Raw genomic sequence first — 12,174 nt, forward strand, 5'->3', positions numbered from 1 at the left:
CCATCTGCCTGCACATGGTTCATCTCCCTCCATTCCTTGTCTGTTCATGTGTCTGTCTAAATGCCTTTTAAATGCCTCTGTCATATCTGCCTCCACCACCACCCCTGGCAGCCCGTTCCAGGCACCCACCACTCTCTGTGTAAAATACTTGCCCCGCACATCTCCCTTAAACTCACCCCCCCCCCCCCCACCATAATGCTATGCCCTCTAGTATTTGACGCTTCTACCCGGGGAGAGAGACTGACTGTATCTGTGCCCCTCATAATTTTACAAACCTCTATCAGGTCTCCCCTCAGCCTCCACTGCTCCAGAGAAAACAACCCAAGTTTGTCCAACCTCTCCTTATAGCTCATGCCCTCTAATCCAGGCAGCGTCCTGGTGAACCTCTTCTGCACCCTCTCCAAAGCCTCCACATCCTCCCTGTAACGAGGAGACCAGAACTGCACACAGTGCTCCAAATGTGACGTAACCAGAGTTTTATACAGCTGCAACATGACCTCCTGACTCTTGTACTCAACACCCTGACCGATAAGACAAGCATGCCGTGCACCTTCTTTACCTCCTTATCCACTTGTGTTGCCACTTACAGGGAGCTGTGGACTTGCACCCCAAGATCCTTCTGTACATCAGTGCGCCTGAGGGTCCTGCCATTTACTGCATACGTTCCCCTTACACCTGACTTCCCAAAGTACAACACTTCACACTTGAGACTGAATCTGCCCATTGTTTGTGGTCACACTGGGAACCTTCACGTAATGGGGCTTGTACCCATAACCTCACGGTAGTTATTTTGGAGGTTACTGGGGAGCTTGTACCCCTGTTTGCTGCCCCACACCCTTCCAGTCAGAATAGCAGATCAGCAGTGGCAGCTGTGGATCAGCTCAGGGACAAAACTGAGGCCTGATCTGCAACTGGCCTCACCGCAGCCACACTCAGTCCACTCCCGATCCCTTCCGTGGCCGGCCCCACCCACCTCATGGAGCCAGGCCCTGTGGGAATCTACCGGGACCAGTAGAACAAGCAAAGTCAAGGGCCAATGGTGCACGTGTCCTGCCCCTGTTCCAAAGGTGAAGGAACAACGAGCTCGGATTCGTGGCTGCTGCCAGCAAACTGATTATGAAAGAGGCCAATGTTCAGGTACTGAGTACAAGTGGCACACTCCAACATTTCATCGGCTTTCAAGATACCGACCACAGTTTTATTTGCACTGATGTCTAGGATGGTGTGTTTATTTTTAGATCCCCACTGCACCTCTCGCTCTGTTAAAGAACGTAAAGGGTAACCGTCACTGCCAGGCGTCAGGCAGTAAACTCTTTACTGTTCGCCCTGCTGTGGACATTCGGTGCAGTGGTGCAGAGTAGTTATCAGAAGAAAATTATTCATTGGGTGTGTCCACTAACGCCCAAAATTAGTTTACAGCTGGGCCCAGGGCCAATTCTACGGGCATGTGGAACCTGATCTAGTTCATATTCTCTGTTTAGAAGTAAATCCATCCATTCAGGGACTTTCCACTCTGATCTGCATTTACTACATCAATATCAAAGCAAAACACTGGAAACGGGAGTGTCAGTGGGAGTTCGCAGTGGGTCAGGCAGCATCTGCGGAGAGAGAAGCAGTGAACACCTTTCATCAGGATTCGAAGGGTTGGAAGTAGTTTTAAGCTGAGAAGGGGAAGGGTGTATGGAGGGAACTAAAGGGAGGGAGTGTGATAGGGAGGGACTGAGGGACACAAGGGGTGAAGGAGTGGCTGAGAGAGGGTGGTGAGGGCTGGTGGAGACACAAGGTGTGCCTGAGGGAGAGGTTAGTAGGAGGTGAGTGAAGTGGCCAGCTCACTGTTGGGTCCGGCAGGTTGCAGTGTGCCAAGTTGGAAGAGGAGGTGTCCCTCCTCAAGCTTACACTGAGCTTTGTGGGACCGACGTAAGTCACCAGAGACACGGCTCAGATGGGGTGCAAAGTAGATCAGGGTGGAAGTGGTGAGCCACAGGGAAAAGGGTGGGGAGGGGAGGGGGAACAAATGCAAAGTGGGGAAGGCAGAAGAGGGACAATTGTACAAGACAGGGAGGGAGAAACGGTGGGAATAAGGGGTGGGTCTGGAGGGGGTGGGACCGAGAGAGGGAGTGCCATTGGAACAGAATGTGGGCTCACGTTAATACCCGTTATAAAATGAACATGGATGTTCTCCCAGTGGGAACCGGACCCCCTGGGAGGGGTTCACCATGGGGAGGGACTCTGCATTTTACAGACCTTCTGTGTCACAGGGGGTATCACCTGGGGACAGGTGAGAGACCAGCCCCACTGACAGATCGATGAGTTGGCTTCTGGATGCGCTGCATGAACTAGTCACGTTACAGGAGTCCCCGAACCACAGGGGTGACCATCTGACCCCTTGAGTCTATGGAAACTCTTTGAAAGGGCTCTTCAGTTCTTAATAAAAGCAGAAAGTGCTGGAAACACTGAGCAGGTCAGGCAGCGTCTGTGGGGAGAGAGATAGTAACGTTTCAGGTCAGTGACTCTCCATCAGAACTTTGTAGTTTTGAGCTGAAAGGTTTACTGTTCCTCCCTCCACAGATGCTGCCTGACCTGCTGAGTGTTCCAGCATTTCCTGCTTTTAGTTTTTCAGCACCTGCTGGTGGCTGTTCTCCAGTTGCTGGTGGCTGTGACTCGGGTGTGGACGTGTACAGCTTTGGTGATGGCAGGAAGAACAGCATTAGGGTGCAGGGAGATTCACGCACATGCCGGGGCTGGGGAATTATAGTCACAATGGAGAGCCTGGATTTTAACTGAGGGAGATTTAATTGAGGGGTGTTACATGATGAGAGAACTGTTGAACAGGGAGGATCCAACCCCCCCAGCAGAGAGGTCAGTCAACACGGGGAGGCTTGGGGGTAAGTTAATTGGCAGTTGGGTGAGAGGGGGAGGAGAAAGATGCATTTCACTCCGCTCACTGCCTGAGGCAGAAAGTCTCCCCACAGTTAGATGTTGCTGGGATCACCTGTGGACCAAGAGTGGGGAGCAGGAGTGACCTGGCCCATTGTTGATGGACATGGACACAACGGGCCAGACACATTTGTGGGGGAGCCCAAAACTAGGGGACGTAGGTTTAGGGTGAAAGGGGAAAGATTTAAAAGGGACCTGAGGGGCAACTTTTTCATGCAGAGGGTGGTGAGTGTATGGAACGAGCTGCCAGAAGAAGTGGGTGAGGCAGGTACAACAATATCATTTAAGATGCACTTGAGTAGGTACATGGAGGGGTGGGGTTTGGAGGGATATGAGCCGAACACACGAAATTGGGACTTGTTGGGTGGGCACCGTGGTCGGCATGGACTGATTGGGCCGAAGGGCCTGTATCTGTGCTGTATTGCTCTATGACTCTAAGAAGGAGACAGGCAGATTCCTGGACACAAAAAGTATTCGGGGATGGAGGGAGAAGGGGGAAGGCAGTATTGAGGTAAAGGATCATCCATGATCGTATTGAATGGCAGAACAGGCTTGAAGGGCTGAGTGGCCTACTCTTGCTCCCACTTTCCTGGGCCACCTGTGTCACAACCTTCTCCAATCCCATCACTGGTGAGGCCACAGCTGGAGCATAGTCCGCAGTTCCGGTTGCCTGGGTACAGGAGGGATGTCATTCAGCCGGAGAGAGTGTGCGCTAAAGATTGACGAGGGTGTTACTGGGACATGAGGGCTCGAGGTAAGAGAGGCAGGACAGGCTGGGTCTGTTTTCCCTGAACGTAGGAGGCTGAGGGGTGACCTTACGGAGGTTTATAAAACCATGACTAGACAGCACAGTGTCACCATCCTCACTGGGTAATGAACCATGACACAGTTGGCAGACAGGATACTGGTTGTCATGGTTTCACTTTGATCCGTGAGACCTTAAAATTGCCATTATTGTGTGTCTCTGTTACACTGCCTTCATAAAGAAACCATTGTAATAGCCTAATTCAGCAGTACAACACTTCTGTGGGATACGCATATCCTGATTCCTCCCACCCCAAGTTTCCAGTTGCCAATTGCCCAGAACTGCTCCAGGGTCCCAGGAACTGGGGACTCATCTCCACAACACTGTACCTCCTGCCCAATGGGAGCTGCGAGAAGATGGCACGGCCCGGGTGGTGGGGGAACCTTTGATGATGGACGTTGCCTTCTTGAGGCAGCGCCTCCTGTAGATGCTACCGATGGCGGGGAGGGATGTGCCCGCGATGTATTGGGCTGTGTCCACTACTCTCTGAAGCTTCTTATGTTCCTTGGCATTCCAGTTACCGTCCTGGACCGTGATGCAACCAGTCAGGTTAAGAAGGAGATGAGGAGGAACTTCTTCTCTCAGAAGGTCAAGACGTAGAACTCGCCTCTGCTGGAGAGTGATGGAGGCTGAGTCATTGACGTATATTCGAGGTGGATATTGTCAGACATTTGAAGTACAAGGGAGTTAAGGGTTTGGGAGAGAGAGCAGGAAGGTGGTGTTGACAGCAAGATTGGGTCAGCCGTCATCTCACTGAGTGGTGGAGCAGGCTGGAGGCAGTGACTGGCCAACGCGTTTCAACGTGTTATGTTATGGCCCCTTTAGATACCCTGCTGGAACCAGGTAGTCATGGAAACACATGGGAGGCCATTCAGCTCATGGGACTCTTTGAAAGGACTCTCCACTGAACCCCCCTCCCCTGCACCAACCCCAATGACCTGCACATTCTTCCCCTTCAAGTTCTACAAGCTCCCACTGAACCTGTGATCACTGCCCTTACAGAAGGCCATTAGCGGTCAAAGTGCAAAAGCATTCCCTTTGTCCTCCTGGTTCCCTACCTTCACTTCATGCCCTCTGTTTACTGACGGTGGTGTACCCCAGAACACTCTACGCAAAAAAGGATGCATTTCACTGTGTGTTTTGATGTACATGTGACTAACAAAGATATCTCATCTAAAAGCCTTCCTAGTTTTGAAACAGACTTCCTCAAAGTTCACAGGTACGGTAAACGGAGAGGACAGATGGTCTCTTTCAACCCTCCAGGCCCACAAAGAGATTAGGGTTTGTACACTTCCCCACCCTCTCCTTCACTGTCTTTCAGTGTCCACAAATCCCAATGCCTTTAAGCTTTAATAAGCTCAGCGAGGGAGCAACCACTCTCTCTAGTGTAGAGAACTCCCAAGGTTCACACCCCAACGGAGTGAAGAGGTTTTCCCTGATCTCAATCCAAAATGCCCGGCTCATTACAGCTGTGGGGACTCAGAGGTTTAGCTGCTGGTGTGGTGGCCCCAAGGCCTGAATAAACGATGGGAAATGTAAACCACATAGTTCAATAATCAGGAATAAAAGGCCCTTCTCAATAACATTGACCATAAATATGCAGTAAAAAGGAAAGAACTTGCAGGACCACGGGGAGAGAGTGTGTGAGTGGGACAAGCTGGATTGCCCTTGTATGGAATCAATGGGCAGAATATTCCCCTTCCATTGGAGTGGCACGGTGGCAATGGAGGTAGAACGGCTGCCTCGCAGCTCCAGTGACCCGACCTCGGGCGCTGTCTGTGTGGAGCTTGCACGTTCTCCCTGTGACCGTGTAGGTTTCCCCCGGGTGTTCCGGTTTCCTCCGTCCCACGCCCCACGTCGCTGTATTTGTTGTTACCATGTACAGTCTTTACTCTGTGAGCTTCATGTGAGCAAGGAAGTTCATTGCACAATAAACTCATCTGAATATGAGACGTGTGGCTTGGTGGGTTAATTGGCCGCTGTGTATTGCCCCCAGTGTGTGGGTGAGGGGTAAAATCCTGGGGGGAGTTGATGGGTATGTGGGGAGAATAAAATGGGATCAGTGTAGGATTGGTGTAAATGGGCGGTTGATGGCTGGCACGGACTCGGTGGGCCGAAGGGCCTGTTTCTGTGCTGTATCTCCCTATGATTCTCAGCCACATTGTTCAGGAGTTTCAGTCCTGCCAGCAACAGCTGCAACCTCTAATTAAACCAGCCTTTACCTTCTGACCCAATTCTGATTCTCCCACCAGAGGAATAGGTCTCTCAGCATCTGCAACACCATCTTTATAGACTTAAAACTCCAAACATCTTATTGCTAAATGCTGCAATGGGAGACTCCTTCACTCTGAAGGTATGTCTGAGCCTCAACAGGATGAATCTATTTTAGCAACACCCATTCTTTCAGCCTACTCCCAATGACACTGTCAACAATTCAATCACTGGATACTCCTTGACAATAGCCTTCTCACAGAAGCAGAATGTTGTCTGACCTGCTGGGTACTTCCATTTTTATCAAGCAGGGTGTTCTTCTTGGAACTACTCACCTGTGATGGGACAAAGAGCCTCCTCCTCTTACACAGACTATCTTTTTTTCAAGATAGACAATTCATAATAAAAAAATATATAAAGAGTGAACAGTGCAAAACCTTACATTCGTGCATTCAGTAGTGTTAACTCATTTTTTAAAAAATACTCATGGCTAGAATTAACTCCTGCCTGAGGAAGGACCTGGACCCGCTGCAATTTGCCTACCACTACAACAGGCCTACTGCGGACACAGTCTCACTGGCTCCCCACTCAGCTTTGGAGCACCTAGACAACAGCAAAACATACATCAGGCTGCTGTTTATCAATTACAGCTTGGCGTTCAACACCATCATCCCCTCAGTACTAGTCAACAAGCTACCAAACCTGGGCCTCTGTACCTCCCTCTGCAACTGGATCCTCGACTTCCTCATTGGGAGACCACAGTCAGTGTGGATCGGTAGTAACATCTCCTCCTCACTGACAATCAACACAGGCACATCCCAAGGATGTGTGCTTAGCCCCCTGCTCTACTCTCTCTACACTCATGACTGTGTGGCCAGGCACAGCTCAAACACCATCTATAAATTCGCCAATGACACCACTGTTGTTGGCAGAATCTCAGATGGCGACGAGGAGGCGTACAGGAGTGAGATAGATCGGCTGGTTGAGTGGTGTCGCAACAACAACCTCACACTCAACGTGAGCAAGACCAAGGAATTGATTGTGGACTTCAGGAAGGGGAAGTCGGGAGAACACACACCAGTCCTCACTGAGGGGTCAGCGGTGGAAAGGGTGAGCAGCTTCAAGTTCCTGGGCGCCAACATCTCAGACGATCTATCTTGGGTCCAACACATTGTTGCAATCACAAAGAAAGCACACCAGTGGATCTACTTTGTTAGGAGTTTGAGGAGATTTGGTACGTCACCAAAGACTCTTGCAAATTTCTACAGATATACGGTGGAGAGCATTCTGACTGGTTGCATCACTGCCTGGTATGGAGGCTCCAATGTACAGGATTGCAAGAGGCTGCAGAGGGTTGTAGACTCAGCCAGCTCCATCACGGGCACAACCCTGCCCACCATCCAGGACATCTTCAAGAGGTGGTGCCTCAAGAAGGCGGCATCCATTTTTAAGGATTCTCACTACCGGGGACATGCCCTCTTCTCATTACAACCATCGGGGAGGAGGTACAGGAGCCTGAAGACCCACACTCAATGATTCAGGAACAGCTTCTTCCCCTCTGCCATCAGATTTCTGAACGGTCCATGAACCCATGAACACTACCTTGTTATTCCTCTTTTGCACTATTTACTTATTTTTGTAACTTATAGTAATCTTATGTCTTGCTCTGTACTGCTGCAAGACAATAAATTTCTTGACATATGTCAATGATAATAAACCTGATTCGGATAGCACCATTGCCACTCACGTGAACCCCTGGGGTGATGCACCGTTACAATATTTAAGAGACTTCCCCCTGACCCAGCCCCTCCATCTCCAGCAGCGGAAGAACACTAGATGGAGGTCCTTCCCCACCGAGTCCTTGCGTTGGCTGCGCCCAGCTTCAGTGCGTCCCGCGGCCCGTACTCCTGCAGCCTGGAATTTGCCAGCCGGCAGCGTTCCCCTACGGACGTCTCACTGTGCTGGGAGACCAACAGGTTTCGGGCAGTCCAGAGAGTACCTTTGACCAGGCTATCCTGATTACTCATGGCCAGTTCCCAAGGAAGAGTTTGCCCAGCACAAACTGCTCATGGACAATGATTCCTTTTATGTGGTGACTACTTCACACAGTGCACACTTCCCCTCCCTTCCCCACACCCCCACTAAAGTTACATTAAGAGAGTCCAGATAGCGTCATAGAGCAATACAGCACGGATACAGGCCCTTTGGCCCAACCAGTCCATGCTCACCCAGCTAGTCCCAATTTCCTGTGTTCGGCCCATATCCCTCCAGGCCCCGCCCCTCCATGTACCCATCCAAGTGCTTCTTAAATGATCCCGTTGTACCTGCCGCACCCACTTCCTCTGGCAGCTCGTTCCGTACACTCACCACCCTCTGCGTGAAAAAGTTGCCCCTCAAGTCCCTTTTAAATCTTTCCCCTTTCACCCTAAACTTGTGACCCTAGTTTTGGACTCCCCTCCCTGGGAAAAAAGACTGTTACTGTCCACCTTATCTATGCCGCTCATAATTTTAAACACTTCTATAAGGTCACCCTTCTACCTTCCAAGCCTGGCCAACCTCTCCCTATAACTCAGGCCCTCTGGTCCTGGCAACATCCTCGTAAATCTCCTCTGCACTCTTTCCAGTTTAACCACGGCTTTCCTATAACAGGGTGACCAAAACTGCACACAGTGCTCCAAGTGCGGCCTCACCAATGACTTGTACAACTGCAACATAACGTCCCAACTCCTATACTTAATGCCCTGACTGATGAGATGAAGGTCTCCACCCGAAACGTCCACTGCCCATTTCCCTCCACAGATGCTGCCTGGCCCACTGAGTTCCTCCAGCATCTTGTTAGTTCCGGCATCCGCAGTCTCGTGTCTACATTAAGAAAGTTCAGTTATCAATGGTTCAACCTCAGTTCTCTGGGAGAATTGAGAAAGTCACAATCCTCAGACAAGCAACTTTGTCTCTTCTCATTCTTAAATGGTCAAAACTTGTTCTAAAACAATGGTTCCTAGTTCTGTGTGCACCAGCGCCCATCGCTTGAGCCTCTTTAGAATCATACATTTCAATGAGATCACCTCTCATTCTTCTAACACACTCAACTTTTCCTCATCAGACAATTCCTTCATCCCAGGAATTAGCCGAGTGAACCTTCTCTGAACAGGCACCCAATGCAAGTATGTCTCTTCTACGTAAGTAAATTGGTAAATTGGTTTATTATTGTCACTTGTACCGAGGTACAGTGAAAACTTGTCTTGCATACTGTTCGTACAGGTCAATTCATTACATAGTGCATTGAGGTAGTACAAAGTAAAACACTAACAGAATGCAGAGTAAAGTGTTACAGTTACAGAGAAAATGCAGTGCAGGCAGACAATAAGGTGCAAGGCCATAACGAGGTAGATTGTGAGGTCAAGAGTCCATCTCATCGTATAAGGCAACCATTCAACAGCCTTATCACCATGGGATAGAAGCTGTCCTTGAGCCTGGTGGTACGTGCCCTCAGGCTCCTGTATCTTCTGCCTGATGGGAGACGGGAGAAGAGAGAATGATTCAGGTGGGTGGGGTCTTTGATTATGTTGGCTGCTTCACCAAGGCAGCGAGAGGTAAAGACAGAGTCCATGGAGGGGAGGCTGATTTCCGTGATGTGCTGGGCTACGTCCACAACTCTCTGCAGTTTCTTGCAGTCCCGGGCAGAGCAGTTGCCGTACCAAGCCGTGATGCATCCAGATAGGATGCTTTCTATGGTGCATCGATAAAAGTTGGTGAGTGTCAAAGGGGACATGCCAAATTTCTTTAGCGTCCTAACGAGGTAGAGACACTGGCGAGCTTTCTTGGCCATGTTGTCTATGTGGTTCAAGGACAGTTTCTATCCTGCTGTAATAAGTCTATCCCTAATACGATAAGATGACCTCACAATCTACCTCGTTATGACCTTGCACCTTATTGTCTGCCTGCACTGCACTTCCCTGTAGCTGTGACACTTTATTGGTGATCTTCACTCCTAGGAAGCTGAAGCTCTCAACCTCAGCACTAAATCTGCATGCAGTACACCAGGTGTTAGTGCAAGTGAGGTCTGTCTCAGTATTTCAGCCAGGGAGCACCCAGTAACATAATGGAATGCAAAACAGGGCTCAAGTATGTTTAGCAAACAATAGAGGAAGATACTGATACTCAGTAAAGTCACAAGTCCCACTGCTGTTGTCTGATGTTAGAACCGTGGTCTGCCTGACTCGAATTGAACATTCAACAATCCCAACACTCAGTAAGCTGAACACAGCAGTTTTATGGAGGATGTGGCTGGGGTTACATGGTGGGATTGGAGATGTCTGTAATGGCAGCAGCAATACTCGGTCAGCATGTTCAAAGAGTCACACAGCATGGAAACAGGCCCTTCGGCCCAACTCATCCATGCTGTGTTGCCCATTGAGCTAGTCCCATCTGCCCACGTTTGGCCCATAGCCCTCTAAACGTCTCCTATCCACATGGCTTTTAAATGCTGCTAATGTGCCCGCCTCAACCACTATTTCTGGCAGCTCATTCCAAATACGCAGCACCCTTTGCGTGAAGAAGCTGCCCCTGATGTCCCTTTTAAACCTCTGCCCTCTTGTTTTTAGCACCCCCCTTCCTGGGGAAAGGACTGTGTGTTTTCACCCTGTCTATGCCCCTCAGTCTTATATAATCAGGTTGCCCCTCAATCTCCCATGTTCCAGGGAATAAGGCCCTAACTCAAAGCACTCAAACACCAAGGGATCACTTGACGAGGATCCCAGACAACCCATTCCTTGCTCCGTGGCTGAAATACTGAAACAGACCTCACCGTTGGAAGTTCCAGGCGATAGACCAGTGGACCAGCAAATGCACCACTCTGGGAGTGTGATTTCCCATTGGGAGCTGGAGACCAGACTCTCACCTCTCTCCGTTATTGTCACTGCAGCATTTCTTTCTGCACTACTTCCGTTTGCACTACAATCTGTGCACCGTTCTGCTGTTTTCTCCTCCTGGTTGTATTTATTTCCATCTACACTGTTTACTCTGTGAGCTTCAGCCGAACGAGGATTTCCATTGCACCCTGGTGGATTTGACAAGCTAATCGCACGAACCAAACTAAATGAGGCTGGGCCTGTTGTGGACTACCTGACTACAAGGTGCAGATCTATTCGTTGAGAGGGTGGATAGGAAGCAAAAACAAATCAGGAAACAGTAACTGGGCGACACCAGGTAGTCTCAGTCACCACGAACCCACCTGTCAGACCCGAGGTTGAGTTTAAATTCCAGTTCCACTCCAGAGGCCCAAGGTTAGAAATCTGGACCAACTCTCCAACACTGCGCTGGGGCAATGGTGCACCGCTGAATAAGATGTGAATTTGAGGTCCATTTGCTCCACAGAACAATGCAAAATATCATAAGCCACTGTTTGACACAAGGGCTGAAGTCTCTCTACACCAATATTTACCCCTCAATCACCAATTAGGTCACAGAGTCATACAGCACAGAAACAGGCCCTTCGGCCCGACTGGTCCATGCTAAGATGCCCATCTAAGCCCATTTGCCTGTGTTTGGCCCGTATACCCTCTACACCTTTCCTTTTCATGTACCTGCCCAAACATCTTTTACTTGTTATTGTACCTGCCTCAACCACTTCCTCTGGCAGCTCGTTCCATATACGGACCACCCTGTGTAAACAAAAAATTTCCCCCCCTTACCTTAAACCTGTTCCCTCTAGTTCTTGATTCCCCAACTCTGGGAAAAAGACTGTGTGCATTCACCCAGTCTACACCTCTCATGATTTTATACACCTCTATAAGGTCACCCCTCAGCCTCCTACACTCCAAGGAGTAAAGTCCTACCCTATCCTCTCTCCCTATAACTCAGTCCCTCGAGTCCTGGCAACATCCTCATCGTTATCCCATTGCTGAGAGCTTTTACTGTGCACAAATTTGCAGCTGAATTCCCCACATTACAGCCGTTCCCCTACTGATGAGTGCTGTCAAGTGCTTTGAAATACTAAGGGACCAAGCTTGCATTGAGCCAACATGGACTCAATGGGCCAAATGGCCTCTTCCAGACTGTTCCTGGCAATTCCTCTTAATTAATTCTCAAGTCTGTAGATTGCTGGAAGATCACAGACCCTTTTTTTCCTCTCTCTCTCTCTGAAACAACAGAAGCACAGGCTGCAAGGAGATGGATGAGATTTGTGGATGTACCAGGGAGATTAATAAAAACAAATTAAA

Source organism: Pristis pectinata, chromosome 12, assembly GCF_009764475.1.
Source record: "Pristis pectinata isolate sPriPec2 chromosome 12, sPriPec2.1.pri, whole genome shotgun sequence".
In the NCBI taxonomy this organism is placed as follows: domain Eukaryota; kingdom Metazoa; phylum Chordata; class Chondrichthyes; order Rhinopristiformes; family Pristidae; genus Pristis; species Pristis pectinata.